The sequence below is a fragment of the Equus asinus genome, chromosome 11 (genome assembly GCF_041296235.1).
Source record: "Equus asinus isolate D_3611 breed Donkey chromosome 11, EquAss-T2T_v2, whole genome shotgun sequence".
Classification (NCBI taxonomy): domain Eukaryota; kingdom Metazoa; phylum Chordata; class Mammalia; order Perissodactyla; family Equidae; genus Equus; species Equus asinus.
Genome location: NC_091800.1, coordinates 61,037,806 through 61,055,986, shown reverse-complemented (window position 1 = coordinate 61,055,986; position 18,181 = coordinate 61,037,806). Strand labels below are relative to the sequence as shown.

Here is an 18,181-nt window from a genome sequence, read left to right as displayed (position 1 = left end):
ACACTGTATATGACTGTAATTATTCATCATTTCCTTGAGTGTAATATCATATATAAATATATATACACATATACAATAACTATATAGAGATAAATTATATATAATACATAATTATATATGTCTCCCTGCACACAAGAAAATATAATTCTATATCTATATATTTGTGTATATATATTTTTTATACTTATATATTTTCTTGCCCTCAAAGTAAATGCAATGAGTAATTTTGGTCATTTATATCAAAAATTATCTACGCAAGGTTTTGTGATAGCATATGGATAGGTCATTTATTCAAAATTGAAGTCAAGGAAAATTCCAGATGATGACACTTTAACAATTGAGTTTGATAGATGAGAAAATATTAGCTAGATGAATAACTTAGGGTATTCCAGATAGTAGGAACAGTATGTATAAAGGTTTGAGGAAGAATAATAACGTAGGCTGAAGGACTTCCTCTTCTGGATAATATGATTTAGTAACAAAACACTTACTCTTGTCTAAAAACAACAAGAAAAGCTGTTTGACTACAAATGCAGCCAGGATTTGAGGGACCAAATCTCTGGAGATAGAAGGAACACTTTGAAGCGAACCTAATCTGCTATTCTGCCTTTTTCCTCCAGGCGTTTGTCAATTAGTAAGCAACACCCTGCAAGAAGTTAACATGAATAGAGAGCTGTGTGCAAAGCCCTAGGTAAGCACAGCTTGCAAGAGTCTCACGATTCAAGGGAGAATTAACCTTGGAGTACATGGTCTGAAAGGCATTAAGACTTCACGTACTATGACTGAAGAAAATGGAAGTATGAGAGGTGAGCCCAATATTCTGCCTTGCTTTTTGCCTTGAGATACATGTTGATCTGTGTTCAATGCTGGCTTAGAGGTTGCAAGTTTTGTAGAAAGTGCTAAGAGGTCGAGAAGAGAAGTAGAATTTTGATAACCACCAGTGAGAAGAAAAAATAATTGCAAGTCAAGGCCTGTACAGAATGAGAAGTTCTAGAAAACATGTAGGATTTTAGCTGGATCAACTGAATTGCTCTACCCTAGGTATGAGGGTGAATTAAAACTACACGTAACCTTACAAAGACTAAAACCTAATCTCAAAATCACTCAGCTCCTCGCTAGATAAAGATGATCTGTCCTTACTCAATCTGTATATGAGAAACAAAAGAATGAATCATCTCTGGTGAAAGATAATAACATTCTGAACTACACGTTGTTTTTTTAAGCAATCAAAACTTCAATTAAAAATAATGAGACATAAAGGAATCAATTTTTTTAAAAATAGAAACAGACCTGTGATGTTATTGATACTGGATTTATTACAGATGGGCTTTAAAATATTTCTGATTAATGTGTTAAAGAAAGTAGAAGACATGCAATAGAATGTCAGTAGAAGTGGAATCTAAAAGAAAAAGTTTTGTATAAAGCTTCTAGAACTTAAAAATTCAACAACTGAAAAGAAAACTACCATATGATCCAGCAATCCCTCTTCTGAGTATGTATTCAAAGGAAATGAAATCAGTATCTCAAAGAGATACCTGTACTCTCATGTTCTTTGCAACACTATTCACAATAGCCAAGACATGGAAACAATCTAAGAGCCCATCAAGGGATGCATAGATAAAGAAGATGTGGTGTAAATATACATATATTATTCAGCCATAAAAAAGAAGGAAATTCTGCCACTGTGACAACATGGATGGACCTTGAGGGCATCACGTTAAGTAAAATAAGTCAGACAGAGAAAGACAAATACTGTATGATCCCAGTTATATGTGGAATCTTAAAAAGTCACACTTAGAGAAGCAGAGAGTAGAACAGTTGTTGGCAGGGGCTGCGGCTGGTGGGGGGAGGATGGGGAGATGTTGGTCAAAGAGTACAAACTTTCAGTTATAAGATGGATAAATCCTGAGGATCTAATGCACAGCATGGTGACTATAGTTAATAATACCATGTTGTTTACTTGAAACTGCTAAAGAGTACATCTTAAGTGTTCTCACCACAGACAAAAAATGGTAACTATATGAGGTGATAGGTGTGTTAATTAACTTGATTGTGGTAATCATTTCACAATGTATACCTATATTAAACCATCACATTGTTCACCGTGGTGGTCCTGTGGTTAAGATCCAGCACTCTCACCACTGTGGCCTAGGGTTTGTTTCTCAGTCAGGAACCAGACCACTTATCTGTCAGTTGTCATACTGTGGTGGCTGCGGATTGTTGTGATGCTGAAAGCTATGTCACCGGTATTTCAAATACCAACAGAGTCACCCATGGTGGACAGGTTTCACCAGAGTTTCCAGACTATACAGACTAAGAAGAAAGACTTGGCCACCCACTTCTGAAAACATTTGCTATGAAATCCCTGTGAATAGCAGCAGAGCATTGTCTGATATGGCGCCGGAAGGTGAGAGGATGGGGCAAAAAAGACTAGGCAGGGTTCTGCTGTGCCATGCACAGGACGGATCACTGGGAGTTGGAATCAGCTCAAAGGCACTAACAACAATGATCTTTACATATCTAAAGAAGGGGAAAAGAGAAGATAGCTTCCCAGAGACATGGGGCTGCACTGGGACAGCCTACACTTTCACATTAGGTGTGACAAGGAGGAATGTAGATGAGTGACTTGATAGGGAGAACCAAATACAGCCAAATTATGTGGAGAGGGAATGGGGGTGAAATAAAGAAGAATCTTATCAAGTCAGCACATGTAAGGAGAAGAAAAAAGAAGATATCATAACAAGATTAAATATAAAGCAGGATGAAAAATGAAATTATATACGTATCATCATAAATGTAAAGAGGTTTGGGAAGAGACTGCTGCTTGTCCACGAATATCCAGTCTAAATGTTCTCCCTTGGTAGTCAAGCATTACTTATAGCTGGGCAAATGGTCTCCCAACTCAACACTGAATTTCCCAGCCATCCTTGTAGATAGATGTTGACAAGTGACTGAGCTCTGTCAATGAGGTATAATGGACAAATTTGTGCAATTTCTGGATCATAATCCTTAAACTTTAACTATGTTTTCCTAAAAAGAAATAGGAAATCTTCAAGAAGAATATACCATTTTTAAATATTACACATTACTTGACTTAACTGCAGTTTGCTTTTTCTAAAGATTATAATGTGTCTCTATTCAATTTTTATATAAATATGATTTGTACCACAATTAAGGGTTTTCCAAATGCCAGAACTTCTGAAATGCTCTTTTTTTTAATTTTTTTTTTTTTTGAGGAAGATTAGCTCTGAGCTAACTACTGCCAATCTTCCTCTTTTTGCTGAGGAAGACTGGCCCTGAGCTAACATCCATGCCCATCTTTCTGTACTTTATATTTGGGATGACTACCACAGCATGGCTTTTGCCAAGCTGTGCCATGTCCACACCTGGGATCTAAATCGGCGAACCCCAGGCCCCCGAGAAGTGGAACGTGGGAACTTAACCACTGCACCACTGGGCCAGCCCTGAAATACTCTTGATAGACCATAATTATTTCATCCTCACTATACTGTGGGGTACTCATGTATAGCCACATTTTGTAAGTGAGAAAACTGAGATTTAAGATTAGTTTCCAGAATTATTTATTTTTAAGGAAAACAATTGTCATCTTAAAGATGGATAGTAATTGATGAATGTGAGCAGAAAAATGCTTAAAATCAACTTTGTATTGAGTGATAATTTCATTGATTCAATTTGATGCAGAAAATCATATGCTTTGACATATTCTCCTTTATTTTTACCATGAATCCAAGAAGGAAAAGAAAGGGATGCCAGTCTATCAAGATGTGAATTGTGTAATTCAACATGACTTTTTCCTGTATCATTAAGCTGTGGAGTTAAGTATGGGTCAGCTATCCCTGAAGCAATTTACATAAAAATAACTGATGCACAAGGAGCTGAAGAAGCATGCAATAAGTCACCACTTATTACTCCAGCTTCACCTCAGTTAGAATGTAAGTCAACTAACTGAATCTTTTCCACTAGAAAAATCCAAGCCTCATAAGAGTTTCAAAAATCACAAAAGTACTTTAGAAGCCTGTGTTTGCATTGACAGGATTTTAATTACTATTCACAAAATGACATAAAAAAGATTAAGATATGAAAGCTCTTTCTAACATCAGCAATTCTATTTTATAGACATATTTTTTCAGGGCAGAAAAATCATAGAATATTGACTACAAATAATTTGTGCCAGATAATTAAGGGTAAATTAAGGGCTGTGAAAGGCATTCACACAAAACGAACACGTTTATAAGGCTACACAGTTTTCATTGGAATTATAGAGACAGTAATCTAATTCAAAGTTTTTTTAATAAATTAGCTTGCTATAAACTATTCAAATCCTTGAAACTTATTTTATTTGAAGGAAAATCAGAAAAATGTTATAGAGCTATTAAATATGAATAAAGTATCTGACAATTTGTTGTTGATCCCTAGAGCATAGGAGAGTTAAGCTGTTATTGCCCCTGTTATAGAAATGTGCTGAGGAAAAGATTTTAAGAACATCATAGAATTCCCCTTTTTTTCTATTTCCTCTCTATCATTATTGTTTCTCTGTTTTATATCATTTTAATGTTCATGTCACTAATACCATTCTTTTTTAATAAACATCAAGGCAAAAATTGAAAAATACCGTGAAATATATAGATTGTAAAGGTGCCCTTTTTCTGTTGAGTGATAAAAAATCAACTTTCTTTGTAAAACTATCTCCTGAACTACGAATATTCACATTTTCGAGATATTCTGTTTTGCACCTTAATGTTGGCTCTTTTTTTCAGTTATAGAGACACTCTTTGTTCTATCACTTAGTAGCTAAATCTCAATGTAAGCATGACTCCTACCTGAGGAAAGTTTCTATTTATGTAATTGATATAAAGAGACATGTTTAGGTTGAAGTTTATCTAACAAAATGATAGAACAGATGCAATGTCTCCTTACTCAATACAGTATCTTCTGATTTATTACATGCCTTTTAAAAATTATTCTTCTAAACAGCTGCAGCTACAAGAAAAATGCTCATCATTCTTATTCTCAAGACGTTTAAAAATCTAGCAAAGGAAACAAATATACAAAATTGACTGAAATGCAACATCAAAATAGTTGTAAGGGAAGAATTAACAAATTCTATTCAACACAAGGGGTAAACCAATGAGTTGATCTAGGGAGGTTAGTAAATGCTTCACAGAAGTGGAATTTGAATGGAGTTTAAAAAATAAGTATTAATTCCGAAAAAAAGGTGTGTAAAAAGCCAACGGAGGAAAAATAATCAGTAAATCACTCATCTGTTGCCAAACTGAATAATAGACAGTCCTGTAGTTTATCCTTGGGATTGGAGTGACAAAAGAGGAGAGATGAAAAGAGATAGAAAAGATAAATTGGTAATACTTGTATTATTACGACAAGGAATTGTAATCTGTCCTATCAATTTAAAGTTTTACAATTATTAACATGCTTTCAGAGAAAATATTACACAGATCCCCACTATGCATGATAGAAAAAAATGTTCCAAAGACTACTCAGACCTTACAAACCATTATTGTTTGGCAGTGTGTACTGTGTACACATGTGTGTGTGCGTGTGTTTGTGTGTATGTGTGTGTTCGTATACTGCAGGTACTCGTAGGTGCACGTGTGCAAGTGGGTATGTGCACGAGTGTGGGTGCTAATCAGTGAATGTGAGCACATGTGTAATTGTGAGAGTGGGCATATGTGAGTATGTGCATCTGTGAGTGTGTAAGTCGTGAGTATACATACGGGGTGCCTGTGTCATGTGTAGGAGTGTATGTATGTAGGTATGTGTGTGAGTTGTGTGGGTGTTGAATGTGAGTAGCACTAAGTACCTCTTTGGAATACCACAGTCGTGCAGAACAGAGTGGGATTAATACTGATGTAGGAAAGGGAAATCATTCAAGGAATGGAACCAAGGAATCTGTATTTTCAGATATATGTATCAAGTACATCGAAGGGAAAAATAAGGAGTAGATTGAAAATATACGGAAGTGGAGGCATGAGATGATGCAAGCCTGAAACACTGAAATGTTATTGAGGATGAACACAATGGTATACATGTTAGGAATAACATAAATATAATCAAAAAGTAAGTAGGGATGAATGGTATCCCATATTTTACATATTTTGCTACATGATAAAGGAGTTTTGAAATATCAAGAACCCTTTGTTTGTCATAATAGTTCAGTAGGACACTAGCCTGCTTAAGCATCCAGCATTCATTCCTCCCTTGGGCAGGCTGTTATGCACATCTGGCCATACTTCTCAAAGAGAGGTACGAACACATCTGAACTCTATGGCATTGTGCCAGTGGCTATACATAGTCAAGATACAAAGTCAAGGTTCATCTTCCAAAACATCAATTTTATTTGAAGTTCAGGAAAGTTTTGAAAATTCTTGAACTTCTTTCCTAAAGTTCCTGAAGTTTAGGAAAAAAATAAAAACTATTTATAGAAAAAAACACACGTTTATTTGTCTGCGGTCACAGGTGTTGAACAGGTAGTCAGTAGATGTTACCAGATATAGACCACTAGGAGGCACAGTCTAAATGGGTGCCCAATTTTGTGATTCATAGAAAGAACAGGTTACTAATCTGCAGCTGTATATGAGGCTATTCCAACAATTTTGAACCATGTTGCATAAATAATGAAGTGCCCATCCCTGAGGGAATTCTGTCCTCTTGCATGATTGACCTGATTTATTACTTTTCAATGAAGAGGCAGCAGACATCAAAAAAACCTCGGGGACTCTCTTGCCATCCAGTCTTTTCCGCTTCACCAAAACAAATTCAATCCTTGTTCTGGGACTTTTGGCTTTAAACTTGCTGCTTGTTCTCACTTTTCCTTCTGAATTAAGGCTCCGCACAATCTTCTCTGTAAACACTCTGCCTCTCCTTTTTGCTACAACACCAAGGGATTCATCTGGTGAAAGTATCTCCTGGATGGACCATGTTGCAACACCTCAATTTGAATACTGTGCTCAGCTGGACCTGCTAACTGAAGGCAGATGGCAAAATGTTTCATATGCGAATCCTTTAATTTATGTTTTATTCAGGCTGCTTATTGAAGTTAGTTAAAATTTACTTTTGCATTATAATAAAACTATCTTGAAACAATAACCAATGTGTGGAAAGAAAAGTTACCTCTATTTTTAAACAATTTCTAAGAAATAAATGTGATATAAAGTACTTACTGTGTTTGTTATAATCATCCACAGATTTTTAGATAAAAGAAAAATTATGAGTTTTCTGGTAACATACTTAGCATTACTATTATGGGGATATAATTATCAGTAATAATTAAAATATTCTAAAATTCTGGCTTTTTAATCTTCTCATATACATATATATATATTTAACCAGACCCATACTTTACATTTTGATACATATCGAAGCATTCTATGATCTAAAGCAAAATCCTTGTACTTTTTCATGCATTCACACCAGATCTTGAATTCTCTAAATAAAGTACCATCTGTCTGTATACTGTGTGTATAAACTGTTTCTAAGCCATCTGTCTGCCAACAGTCATATCTTCATCTAAACAGTCATACAATGAACAACTTGAGAAAGAAAGGCCATCTTGCTTCAATATTTGGTGGAACATGATTCAGCGCAAAATGTAGGCCACAAGAAAATAGTTAAGAATTAACTGTAACATTTGCTTTTCTTTTTTGAAGCAATAGCATTAGATTGCCTGCTCATGCTACTTTTCTCTTTCATCCTGACAGTTTTGGTCTTTAGTGCTAATCTGTCTATATTTATCACATAATTGTAAAGCTTAAATTTTTTCTCCCATAACTCTACTCCCTTCACTGCATTTTTCTCATTTTTGGAGATAATAATGTTTCTTCCTGACTACTTTAATTTAGCTAAGTTATACTGAATTCTAATTCTACTCAGGATGGACTATGCATGAACTGACATGCTATTTTCCAAGTATATTCACTCCATAATATTATAGAGTTATGACTAAAGAAATAGTAAAGGCATAAGGATCTTTTAGAAATCTTTTATATTACCATGGATGAATGCCCGTGAGCATTAATTATTTCCCATATGCGTTCATATAAAAATGTTTTATTACCTAAGCAGAATTAATTTCCTATAGCTAATATATATCAATGAATTGGTTTACTTGCTATATCTACTGTCATTTCCTTGGAATTTCTATTGAATATTAATTTCTCAACTTTATAAATAATCATGTAATCGGCTAATGTATATCGAACTTTCATTTTCTTTTTACAAAGAACAAAGAAAGGATAAGACATTATGACGTAGTGGGAAAGCACTAGAATAAAAGTGAGAATCACTAGGTACACTACTTGCTTTTGTAAAACTGCTTGACCGTAGGCAATTGTGTGAATTAGTTGGCTAGCTCAGAATTATTACGCACATTACACCGAGGTGGTCAATAAGTTAGTCTGTTTCTATGTAGTAGAGTGGAAAGGGGCAGAGGCTATGGCAGATTTTTCAATTTCCTTTTCTGGAAGCAATGTTGCCTAATTTAAAGGGACTTTATGAGAATTGAGTAAGATAACATCTATATAATATACAGAACATTGCGTGGCACATAATAGGAACTATATATATTCTCTCTATATATATCATATATATATATGAAATATAAATGTATTCCCTTTCTAAATTTGGAGGGTTTTGTTATTGTTACTATTGTGCTTTGTTTTTGTTTATCATTTATTTATTTTTTAACTGAACTTCTTTGGAAAAATCATTGTTTTCATAAACATTTTTTTTCTTTCTGCTCTTTTCTCCCCAAATCCCCCCAGTACATAGTTGTATGTTTTAGTTGTGGGTCCTTCTAGTTGTGGCACCGGGGACGCTGCCTCAGCATGGCCTGATGAGCAGTGCCATGTCTGGGCCCAGGATCTGAACCAGCAAAACCCTGGGCCACCGCAGTGGTGCGCATGAACTTAAGTATTCTGCCACGGGGCTGGCCCCTGTTTTCATAAACTTATTACTTTGTAAGTTCTATGGGAAGAATGGGAGGCCTCAATGGTATTTTGGCAAGGAGACCCAGTAAAATGGGTACTACACGAAGAAATGGGCTGAAACAAGTGGAATCCATGTGAGGACATGATAGAAGTCTAGGGGAGGGTAGTTTCAGAGGCGTTGAATATGGAATAATTTTTATCGGACACATGCTGTGCAATGTGCAATGTATATTTCTCTGTAACTTCATAAAATATCAGTAATAAGAAAGAAGTCAGAAAATGTTTGCAAGTTCCGGATTTTTTAAGGAAACCAATTAAAACTAATTGCCAGGCATTTTGGTGCAATCCATATAAGTGAAAGAATACATGACAAGTAAGCATTTTTGTTGTTGGTGGTGTTAGTTCAATATGTTAAAATAATCTCTTTACTTGGATGACTTTTTCTGTTAAATATCTTAGACTTTATTTGAATGAAGAATATATAAGTGTACAACATCATGGTTAAGCATATAGGTACTGAGGAGAGACTGCTGTGCAAGGGCAGGTAAGGAGGACATTGATTCTCGCCAACGCCATTTGCTGTCATCCCTTGAACATACGTTTCATTACCTCTTTGCCCCAGTTTACTCATGTGCAAAACTAGAATAATGATAATATCTATCTCATAGGGTTGCTTTGAGGATTAAAGGTGTAAATATGCATAAAACCTTTAGAATGATGACCTGATGGTACGTATCAGGTACTCAAAGTGTCTATTGAGGAAATCTATACTAACAAGGTACATACTTGCACCAAAATCCTCATTGAAATATGGCAAACATGGCCATAAATAACTACATAAAAAGATTACAGAATATAAATATTGCTATAAATATAAATAACAATAGACAAGCAATTTAGAATAATAAATATACTAGATGTAATGGAGGTTTTTTTTCTTGTGCTAATTTGTTTTTTCTGTTATTTGTAAAAATTTTATTGAGGTCACATTGGTTTATGACATTATATAAATTTCAGATGTACATCATTATATTTCGACTTTTGTATAGATTGCACCATGTTCACCACCAAAAGTCTAGTTTCCATCCATCACCATACATATGTGTCCCTTTACATTTTTTGCCCTCCCCGCAACCCCTTCCCCTCCAGTAACAACCAATCTGTTCTCCATATCTTTGTGTTTATTTATCTTCCTCATATGAGTGGTCATATGGTAATTGTCTCTCTCAGTCTGACTTATTTCACTTAGCATAATACCCTCAAGGTCCATCCATGTTTCTGCAAATGGCATGATTTCATCATTTTTGCAGCTTAGTATTCCGTTGTGTATATACACCACATCTTCTTTATCCATTCATCTGTTAATGAGCACTTAGGTTGCTTGCAAGTCTTGGCTATTGTGAATAAAGCTGCAATGAACATAGGGGTGCATATATCTTTTGGAATTAGTGTTGTCATGTTCTTTGGATAAATCCCAGAAGTGGAGTAGATGAATCATATGGTATTTCTATTTTTCATCTTTTGAGAAATTTCCATACTTCTTTCTTTAGGGCCTGTACCAATTTGCATTCTCACCAGCAGTGTATGGGGGTTCCTTTTTCTCCATATCCTCTCCAAATTTATAAGGAACAACAAAAGACCCTGAATAGCCAAAGTGATCCTGAGAAAAATGAACACAGCTGGAAGTATCACACTCCTTGATTTCAAAATATACTACAAATCTATAATCAAAACAGTACAGAACTGGCAGAAAGACAGACACACAGATCAATGGAACAGAACTGAGAGCTCAGAAATTAACCCACATATCTGTGGACAGCTAATTTTTGACAAAGGAACCAAGAACACAGCATGGAGAAAGAAAAGTCCCTTCAATAAACAGTGTAGGAAAACTGGACAGCTACATGCAAAAGCATGAAAGTAAACCATAATCCTACTCCATACACAAAATTAACTCAAAATGGATTAAAGACTTGAATAGAAGACCCGGAACCAAAAACCTCCTAGAAGAAAATGTAGGCAGTATGCTCTTGATGTTGGTCTTAGAAGTATCTTGTTGAGTATCATGTCTACTTAGGGAACAAAAGAAAACATAAACAAATGGGACTGCATCAAACTAAAAAGCTTTTGCATGGCAAAGGAAACTATCAACGAAACAAAAAGACAACCCATCAACTGGGAGAAAATATTTGCAAGTCATATATTTGATAAGGGATTAATATCCAAAATATACAAAGAGCTCATACAACTCCACAACAAAAAGAATGAACAACCTGATCAAAAATGTGCAGAGGATATGAACAGATGTTTTTCCAAAGAAGATATATACATGTAGTGGAGTTTTTAAACCATGAGGAAGAAATAGTAATACTTATCTGTTTGTTTGCTTATTTATTTACCAGTATAATTATGGGTCTCTAACTCCACTGGTTTTTTTTAGATTTTAAGCCAAATTTTCGATAATGGCTTGAATGGAGTTCTAGCAGTATGCTACAGCATAATGAGTGTATGGGGACTAAATAGCAGTCTCACTCTTACTTTGAATTCAGAAGCAGACTCTGAGATAAGAATTTGAATGTAGACACTTTATTTTGGAGATAGGAAATAGAAGGAAAGGATTGGAGAAATGAGAATGGGAAGGGGACAATACCATACGCTACACTGGGAAAGTTACTGCTCGATTAATTGATGCCCTGTCTCCCTGGGGACTTCTAGAAATGCATTTAGAAGTCAGCTTAGTACTGTCCCATGTGAGAGGTGAATGATCTGAGGTATCTGTCTATCAAGTTCATTCCATCAGTGTTCCTATGTGATAATTCCCCAACACCTCCAGCCTTCCCCAATTAGGACCAGACATGTCTCTGCATCCACAGAATGTCCTCAGGCAGAGTCTTCTGTTTGTTCTGGAATGAGGAGCTTTGCTGCTTGTTCTTAGATCCAAGCAAGATGGATGCCTGATGAGGCCCCACCCTTTAGAGAACACTGCATGCCATGAGCTCCCAAATACAAGGACTTCCTTTTCTTTGGGTGCTCATGTAAAACGTTTTTGCAACTTTGGTAACCATTAAGCATGTGGCATACTTGGAGTAAGCTGTGTGAGTGGAACCGAACCCTCCAGATCATGGGATATGACTAAGAGCATAGGAATGAATGAGCAGGAGAAGGAAAACCACAGCTTCTCTGTGAAACCAAAGAAAGGGTGTGAGTGGGTGCTTTTGTTGGACGGTGCAAGTGAAAAAAAAAAGAATAATGGGAATAACAGGGAAGAAGGGACTGGGTTCCAGAGAATGCCTTTGGGAAGAAAAATGGAATTTGTGAGAAGGGGAAATCTGTTATTAGGACTTGGGTACTTGAAAAGAGAAAGGAACAAGCTACTATTTGGACTAGATACATGTTGGGAAGAATTCAATTTTGGGTAATAATTGTGGTAGGACAACATATGCCTGAAAAGTTTTAAAATTTAGTGTTGGAAGTGATTGAATGTCTCCAGGCCAGGAAAATAATGGAGCTTTTAAAGAGAAGAAAGATGATGGGAAAGACAGGGAAAAAAATATAGGATTTAGTCTTTAAGGTTATGGAGTGTGTGACCCAAAACTCTATGCATTTGGAAGTCAAAGTGATATTAATAATAGTTTCAGTAATAAAGATAATTTGGAAAGGCTTATTCTCTGTGGAGTTGAAAGAATTAGAGATTAATTTCTGAGACTGAAATGGTGCTATATATGAGAAAGTTGAGATTGGGCAGAGAATTGTGCCGATATTTGCCAGAAGAGATTGTAAATTTGGAGTTAGAGATGAAGTGCACTGAAGATTATTGTACGAGTTATACTTGAAAGGGCTGAGATGGTGGGAACAGGGCTTAGAGCCAGGAGAAAAACCAGATGGAAGCCAGAGCTGAAAGAAGAGTGGAAATGAGCCAAGACTATTATGAAGATAGTGGAGTGAAAGTTTCAGAGACATGAGAAGGGAAGTGAGATGGGACCCACACGTGGCACTGGAGACTGCGGAATGGAAAAGGGTAAGAAAACAACAAGCTAGTACTACTCAATACACAGGAGCTGCATTTTCCAATAAGTAGAACTTAAAGATACATACATATCACAAAAGTTAAAAGAAAAAAAACGACAGACTTTCCTTTAGTATGTGAACTAAGCATATAGTGAACAAGTGTAGAGAAAAGACCCACGGTTCATTCATCATAGCTTTATTCTCCTTATTATTACCATGATTTCATGTCTATCTTCTCATTATTTTATTTTTTCCTGGAGAGCAAACCTTTTACCAACTTGGATCTGTCTTTAAATCTGTAATGTCACTACAGTCAAATAAAGTGAAATGTAAAAAAACATACTAGATGATACAATCAGTTTTAGGGGAAAAAGATGGAGTTTTTTCATCCTATCACTCATCCTCCTCACATGAAGACTCCTTGCCTCAGAAGTTATACACATCTAGATGAAAAGTGAGAGAGAGATGAAGTAAAGGTTTAGCAAGCTCCTAAATACTTGTTTCAGTTTTGGAGAAAGTTTGATTTGAAAATCTGCCTGAGTTCATGACACGTGGATGAGGTTTCCTACTCTTCATTCTGACCCTAAGTTACTAGTCTATAGGAAAGATCCTGAAAATCTGGGTGAGAAAGATGTGGAGAATCTGTTGACTTTATGCATTCCAGATGCCCAAGGAGAGAGTGAAGTCTAGAACTGAATTTATGGAAGAAGTCTCAAGCCAGCCAGTTAAATGTGGTCCAGATAGTGGCGTAGTAGCAAAGCAATCAATGTAAAACTGTCTTCCCTTGAGGGATGTGGCAGGCATTTAAGGGAGCAGGCAGAGCTGGACCAGATGTGAGAAAGAACATAGGAACTTCAACAGGCTATTAATTTATTCACTTATTTTATTCATTTAATAAATATTTATGGAGCGTCTTCATGTGCCAAGCATTTCCTAAGTACTGAGGATAGATTCCTTGGAAGCCAAGACAGAAGCAGTCTCTATTTTGAGGGACTTTTCAACTGTAGTAGGGACAACAAAAAAATAACTAAACAAGAAAATATCAGGAATTGATTCACGCTATGTAGAAAACGACTTGCTGGGTTGAAAGAGTGACAGATTTATTTCCTCAAGTGAAACAGACAGGTATCCTATTCTGAGGATGCAAAGGTTCAGCTGAGAGCTGAATGCTAAGCCAGCCACAACATATGGAGAGAAAATATTCCAGTCAGAATAGAAAGCAAGTTTAAACATGGTATGGTGAGAAATGTGATGAGTTTTAGAAAAAGAAAGACAGCCAGGGCAAGAGCAATCCAGCAACTGATGGAAGAGTAACAGCAGATGATTTCATGAGCAGGCAGAAGCCATGGAGGGCAAAGTAGAAAAGGGTATACACTTACTATTTCATTCTAAGTTCAGTTGGGTTTTAAGCAGGTACACAAAATGGGCTGCTATTTGTAATAATTTGAGTATGTAGTCATGAACTAGTTAATAGATTCATCAAACGGACAGATTTTTCATTTAAAAAAAACAGTTCATTTCAGAGCATGTGTTAATTCTATTTATAATAGTATTAGCAAAACTACGTAAATCAAGGTCCTCAAAAATTTCAGGAAATGAGAAGGAAGCAGTCACCATTTTATAAATGATGACCTGCCAATCACTTATTTGCTTTGACAACCTCATTTTCCCCCTGCTCTGTTCTGTTTCAAGGGCTGACTCTTATAAACTGTATTTTCTGGTTCCCTGGTGATGTAGCTTTCAGTTCAATTCCACCTCTGGGAGACTTTCGCCAGAGATTTGGAGACAGAGTGTGAGGAGAAGCCATGGCACTCTCTCCCCATCCACTTTAGGTGGCATCTCTGGCAGTGACTATGTGTCCCCTGAGAAGACCCTGCATTGCTGTAGAATCCACCGGGCAGCTAAACTTCCTGAGTTCTGGTAAGACCCACATCTCTCTTTGAACCTTGAGCTCTGAGAGTGTGCAGTATCCTAGAGTGAGTGTCCAGGATCCTAGACTAATACTAATTTCTATGTCTCACCGTTTTTGCTCTTTCATCTTTTCATAACTGTTATAATTAGATTCTCCTATTGAATTCCCTCTTGAATTATCTGGGTTGATTTCTGGTCTGTTTTTTTTTTTGTTTTTGGTTGGACCCTGAGTGATTTAAATACTTATTCCTTGTTTGGCTAGTTTCAATATGATAGATTAATTATTTAGCTATTTATTTTATATTTAGTATAATGCTTTTAAAGAGCATTTACACTATTATTAGTATACATAGGAATTTGTGTTTTACTTAATATATTTTTATTTATAGTGTTTCCAGTGCTAAGTACATCCAGAAATGAACATTTTAGACACTCAGTGTGTTAAAGAACTAAATTTTCAGCTATGGGACTCATTAGTCTGGCTGATTTGGGTCAATAATTTTGTGATGGAAATGAAAGTAGGATGCGAAGTTGGCTTCTGTATTATAATTACCTGTGTGTAGAAATATCTACTCCTCAAATAAATCCCCTGAAATTTCTCTATAATTTTGTTATAACAAGTGACTCCTTTAATATATAAACAAAGATGGAAAATCTAGTAATTTAAGACATGCTCTAAGTTGTTTATAACGTATTCCTTGTAGATTTTATCAGATGTTCCTCTTCTGATAATTAAACAAGAGCACTTAAATGGGAATGGAGATTTGAGTGGGTTTAGGATGATAAGGATTTTGAATGGGTTGGTTGTAGCATGGAAGTAAACAGTATTGCTAGGCCAGTAGAAGACATTAAAACACAGAGTAAGTGGTTCAGGGAAAGAATCTGCTGGAAGAAAAAGGGAGATGGGAGGACACTTAAGACAATAAATATTTGTTCACAGGGCATTAGTATATCCATTCATATAACACCTGTCGTCAATGACTACATGTCCGAATTTCCTTTCAGGGCCTGAGGGCAGGTATCATAAATCCTTTAGCTTTTCATCACCAGCTCCTAGCATAGGGGCAGGCTTATTGTGGTTCTGAATTATCTTTGCTGAATTAATGAATTGAGAAAGCAGACAATTTCCCTCTCATCTTCCTTCCCTTCCTGCCTGCTTTCTTGCCTGCCTTCTGTCTTTCCTTCCTTCCTTCCTTTCTTTTTTAATATGTAAAGCTAGGAAGTTAAAGTACATTCTATAATATTCTATGTTTCCTTTCTGCATTTACATTTAAAATAACTTAATACATAAAGCTTAAATTTTATTATTTTTGTAAGTTTGATAATGTTATACCTGGAATACTTATAACAATAAATTTTAATTGTTTGTCTTTATATTGTGTATACAATGCCTGCGTTTATTAAGGTAACTCTGGAAGATATGGGAGTCAGTACAGAATAGTGGAAAGCATGTACCATTGAATCAGGAAAACCTCCAATTCTGCTCAATTCCTTTACTAGCCATGTGAATTTAGGCAAGTTTCCCTATCAAATGAAGATACTCACAATTACCTCTTAGGATTTTTGTAAGAATAAAAGGAAATAAAAGATACTGTCTTAGTTCAGCTACTATAACAAATTACCATAGACAGGGTGGCTTAAACAGTGTATGTTTGTTCTCACAGTTCTGGAGTCTGGGAAGTCCAAGATCAAGGCACTGGGCAGATCCAGTGTCTGCTGAGAGCCCACTTCCCACTGTTCACAGACAACATCTTCTCACTGTGTCCTCACATGGCAGAAAGAGTGAGAGAGCTGTCTGGGGTCTTTTTTATAAAGACACTAATGTCACTCATGAGGGCTCCACCCTCATGACCTAAGTACGTCCCAAAGGCCGCATCTCCTAAAACCATTATCTTGGGGGTTAGGATTTTAACACAGGAATTTTGAGAGGATGCAAGCATTCAGTTCATTACAGATGTAAATTATACGGCAAATAATAAATAGCATTTCAACTTATCTTTCAGTTGTCAGTTTAAAAACCCACGCTCAGAGAAGACCACCATGACTTTACTCCTCCATCTCTACTGCACTACTCCTAGGGTATTTACGTCTGCAAACTTCTTTTCCAGCACTCTAGATTTCTCCTTCACAGCACCCACCATGTTTATGACTTCTAGCCCAATTACTATCTTCCTTAAAGCTCCATATATCAGAAATGATATGAATCTGATTCAATGTGAATGCCAAGGACTACTAAATAGTCTAGATATTTGTTGAATGAATGAATGAATGAAACAATATTTAAAGTGGTGTACATTCTTACCTGTTGTCAATTAGGCAATCAGCATCACTTTCTTCTAAGGCTAAAGACTATATTTCCCAGAATCATCCTCCCTGTATGTGGTTCCCAGTTAGAATTTGCCAATAATAGGTGCTCACGTGGGATTTGGCTTGAAGAAGTGAAGCAGAAGCCATTATTCTTGACAAACAGTTGCAACCTGAAGCTCATGCAAAGGAGAGATTTACAGGCTGTCCCCTGGGCTCTTAAGAGCCACTCACTTAACCACTGTAATCTAAGAAGAAGTTGGAAAGGCTTTCTGTACAGAATTTTAAGAACTCCAGAAACTTTCAAGTTAACTGGAGAAACCCACATTTTTCACTGCTTCAACTGGAGATTTTCAGTGTCAAGTCCTCTGACTGTCAGCGGAAGCTCACCTCACTACCACCCCCCTGCTCCTTTGACAGTCTTATACAACCCAATATTATACTAAACACTTTTTACCTGATTACACAGAGTGGCTTCTGGTGTCCTGCCTGATCTGTATAGGCACAGGTGCTTTATAGAAAAGTAATAAGCTATATTTAATTAAATGTAAATTTAAACATGAGGCAAAGGTGAAATGATTTTCTTTCTTTATTTTTGGTGGGGTGGGGAGAGTGGCCCTGAGCTAACCTCCTCCTTTTGCTTGAGGAAGATTGTTGCTGAGCTGACATCTGTGCTAACCATTCTCTATTTTCATGCAGGATGCTACCACAGCATTGCCTGATAAGCAGTATATAGGTCCACGCCCCAGGATCTGAAACTGTGAACCCTGGGCGACTGAAGTGGGGCGTGTGAACTTAACCACTACACCACTGGGCTGGCTCCAAAATGATTTTCTAAAAGAGCAAAGTGAAGTCATAATGCCAAAAATGTTTTTAGAGGAGGGTACATATATACCTCTAAAATTTTAGCAGTAAAGTCAAAGATGGAAAAAAGCATTCCTTAGAAAAGTCATAACTTCCTATCACGTAAAAACCTTTTTCAGGAGCAGTATAAT

General features: G+C 36.3%; 1 long non-coding RNA gene across 1 annotated transcript in view; it reads left to right on the top strand.

Annotated features, from left to right (window-relative positions):
- Positions 1-698: 698 nt before the first annotated feature.
- LOC139046573 (uncharacterized) overlaps positions 699-18,181 on the top strand; it is a 97,865-nt gene continuing 80,382 nt past the window's right edge. The window contains exons 1-2 of the long non-coding RNA XR_011506724.1: positions 699-806; positions 14,804-14,891. This is a non-coding gene — a long non-coding RNA (uncharacterized lncRNA). The remainder of the gene's footprint in view (positions 807-14,803; positions 14,892-18,181) is intronic.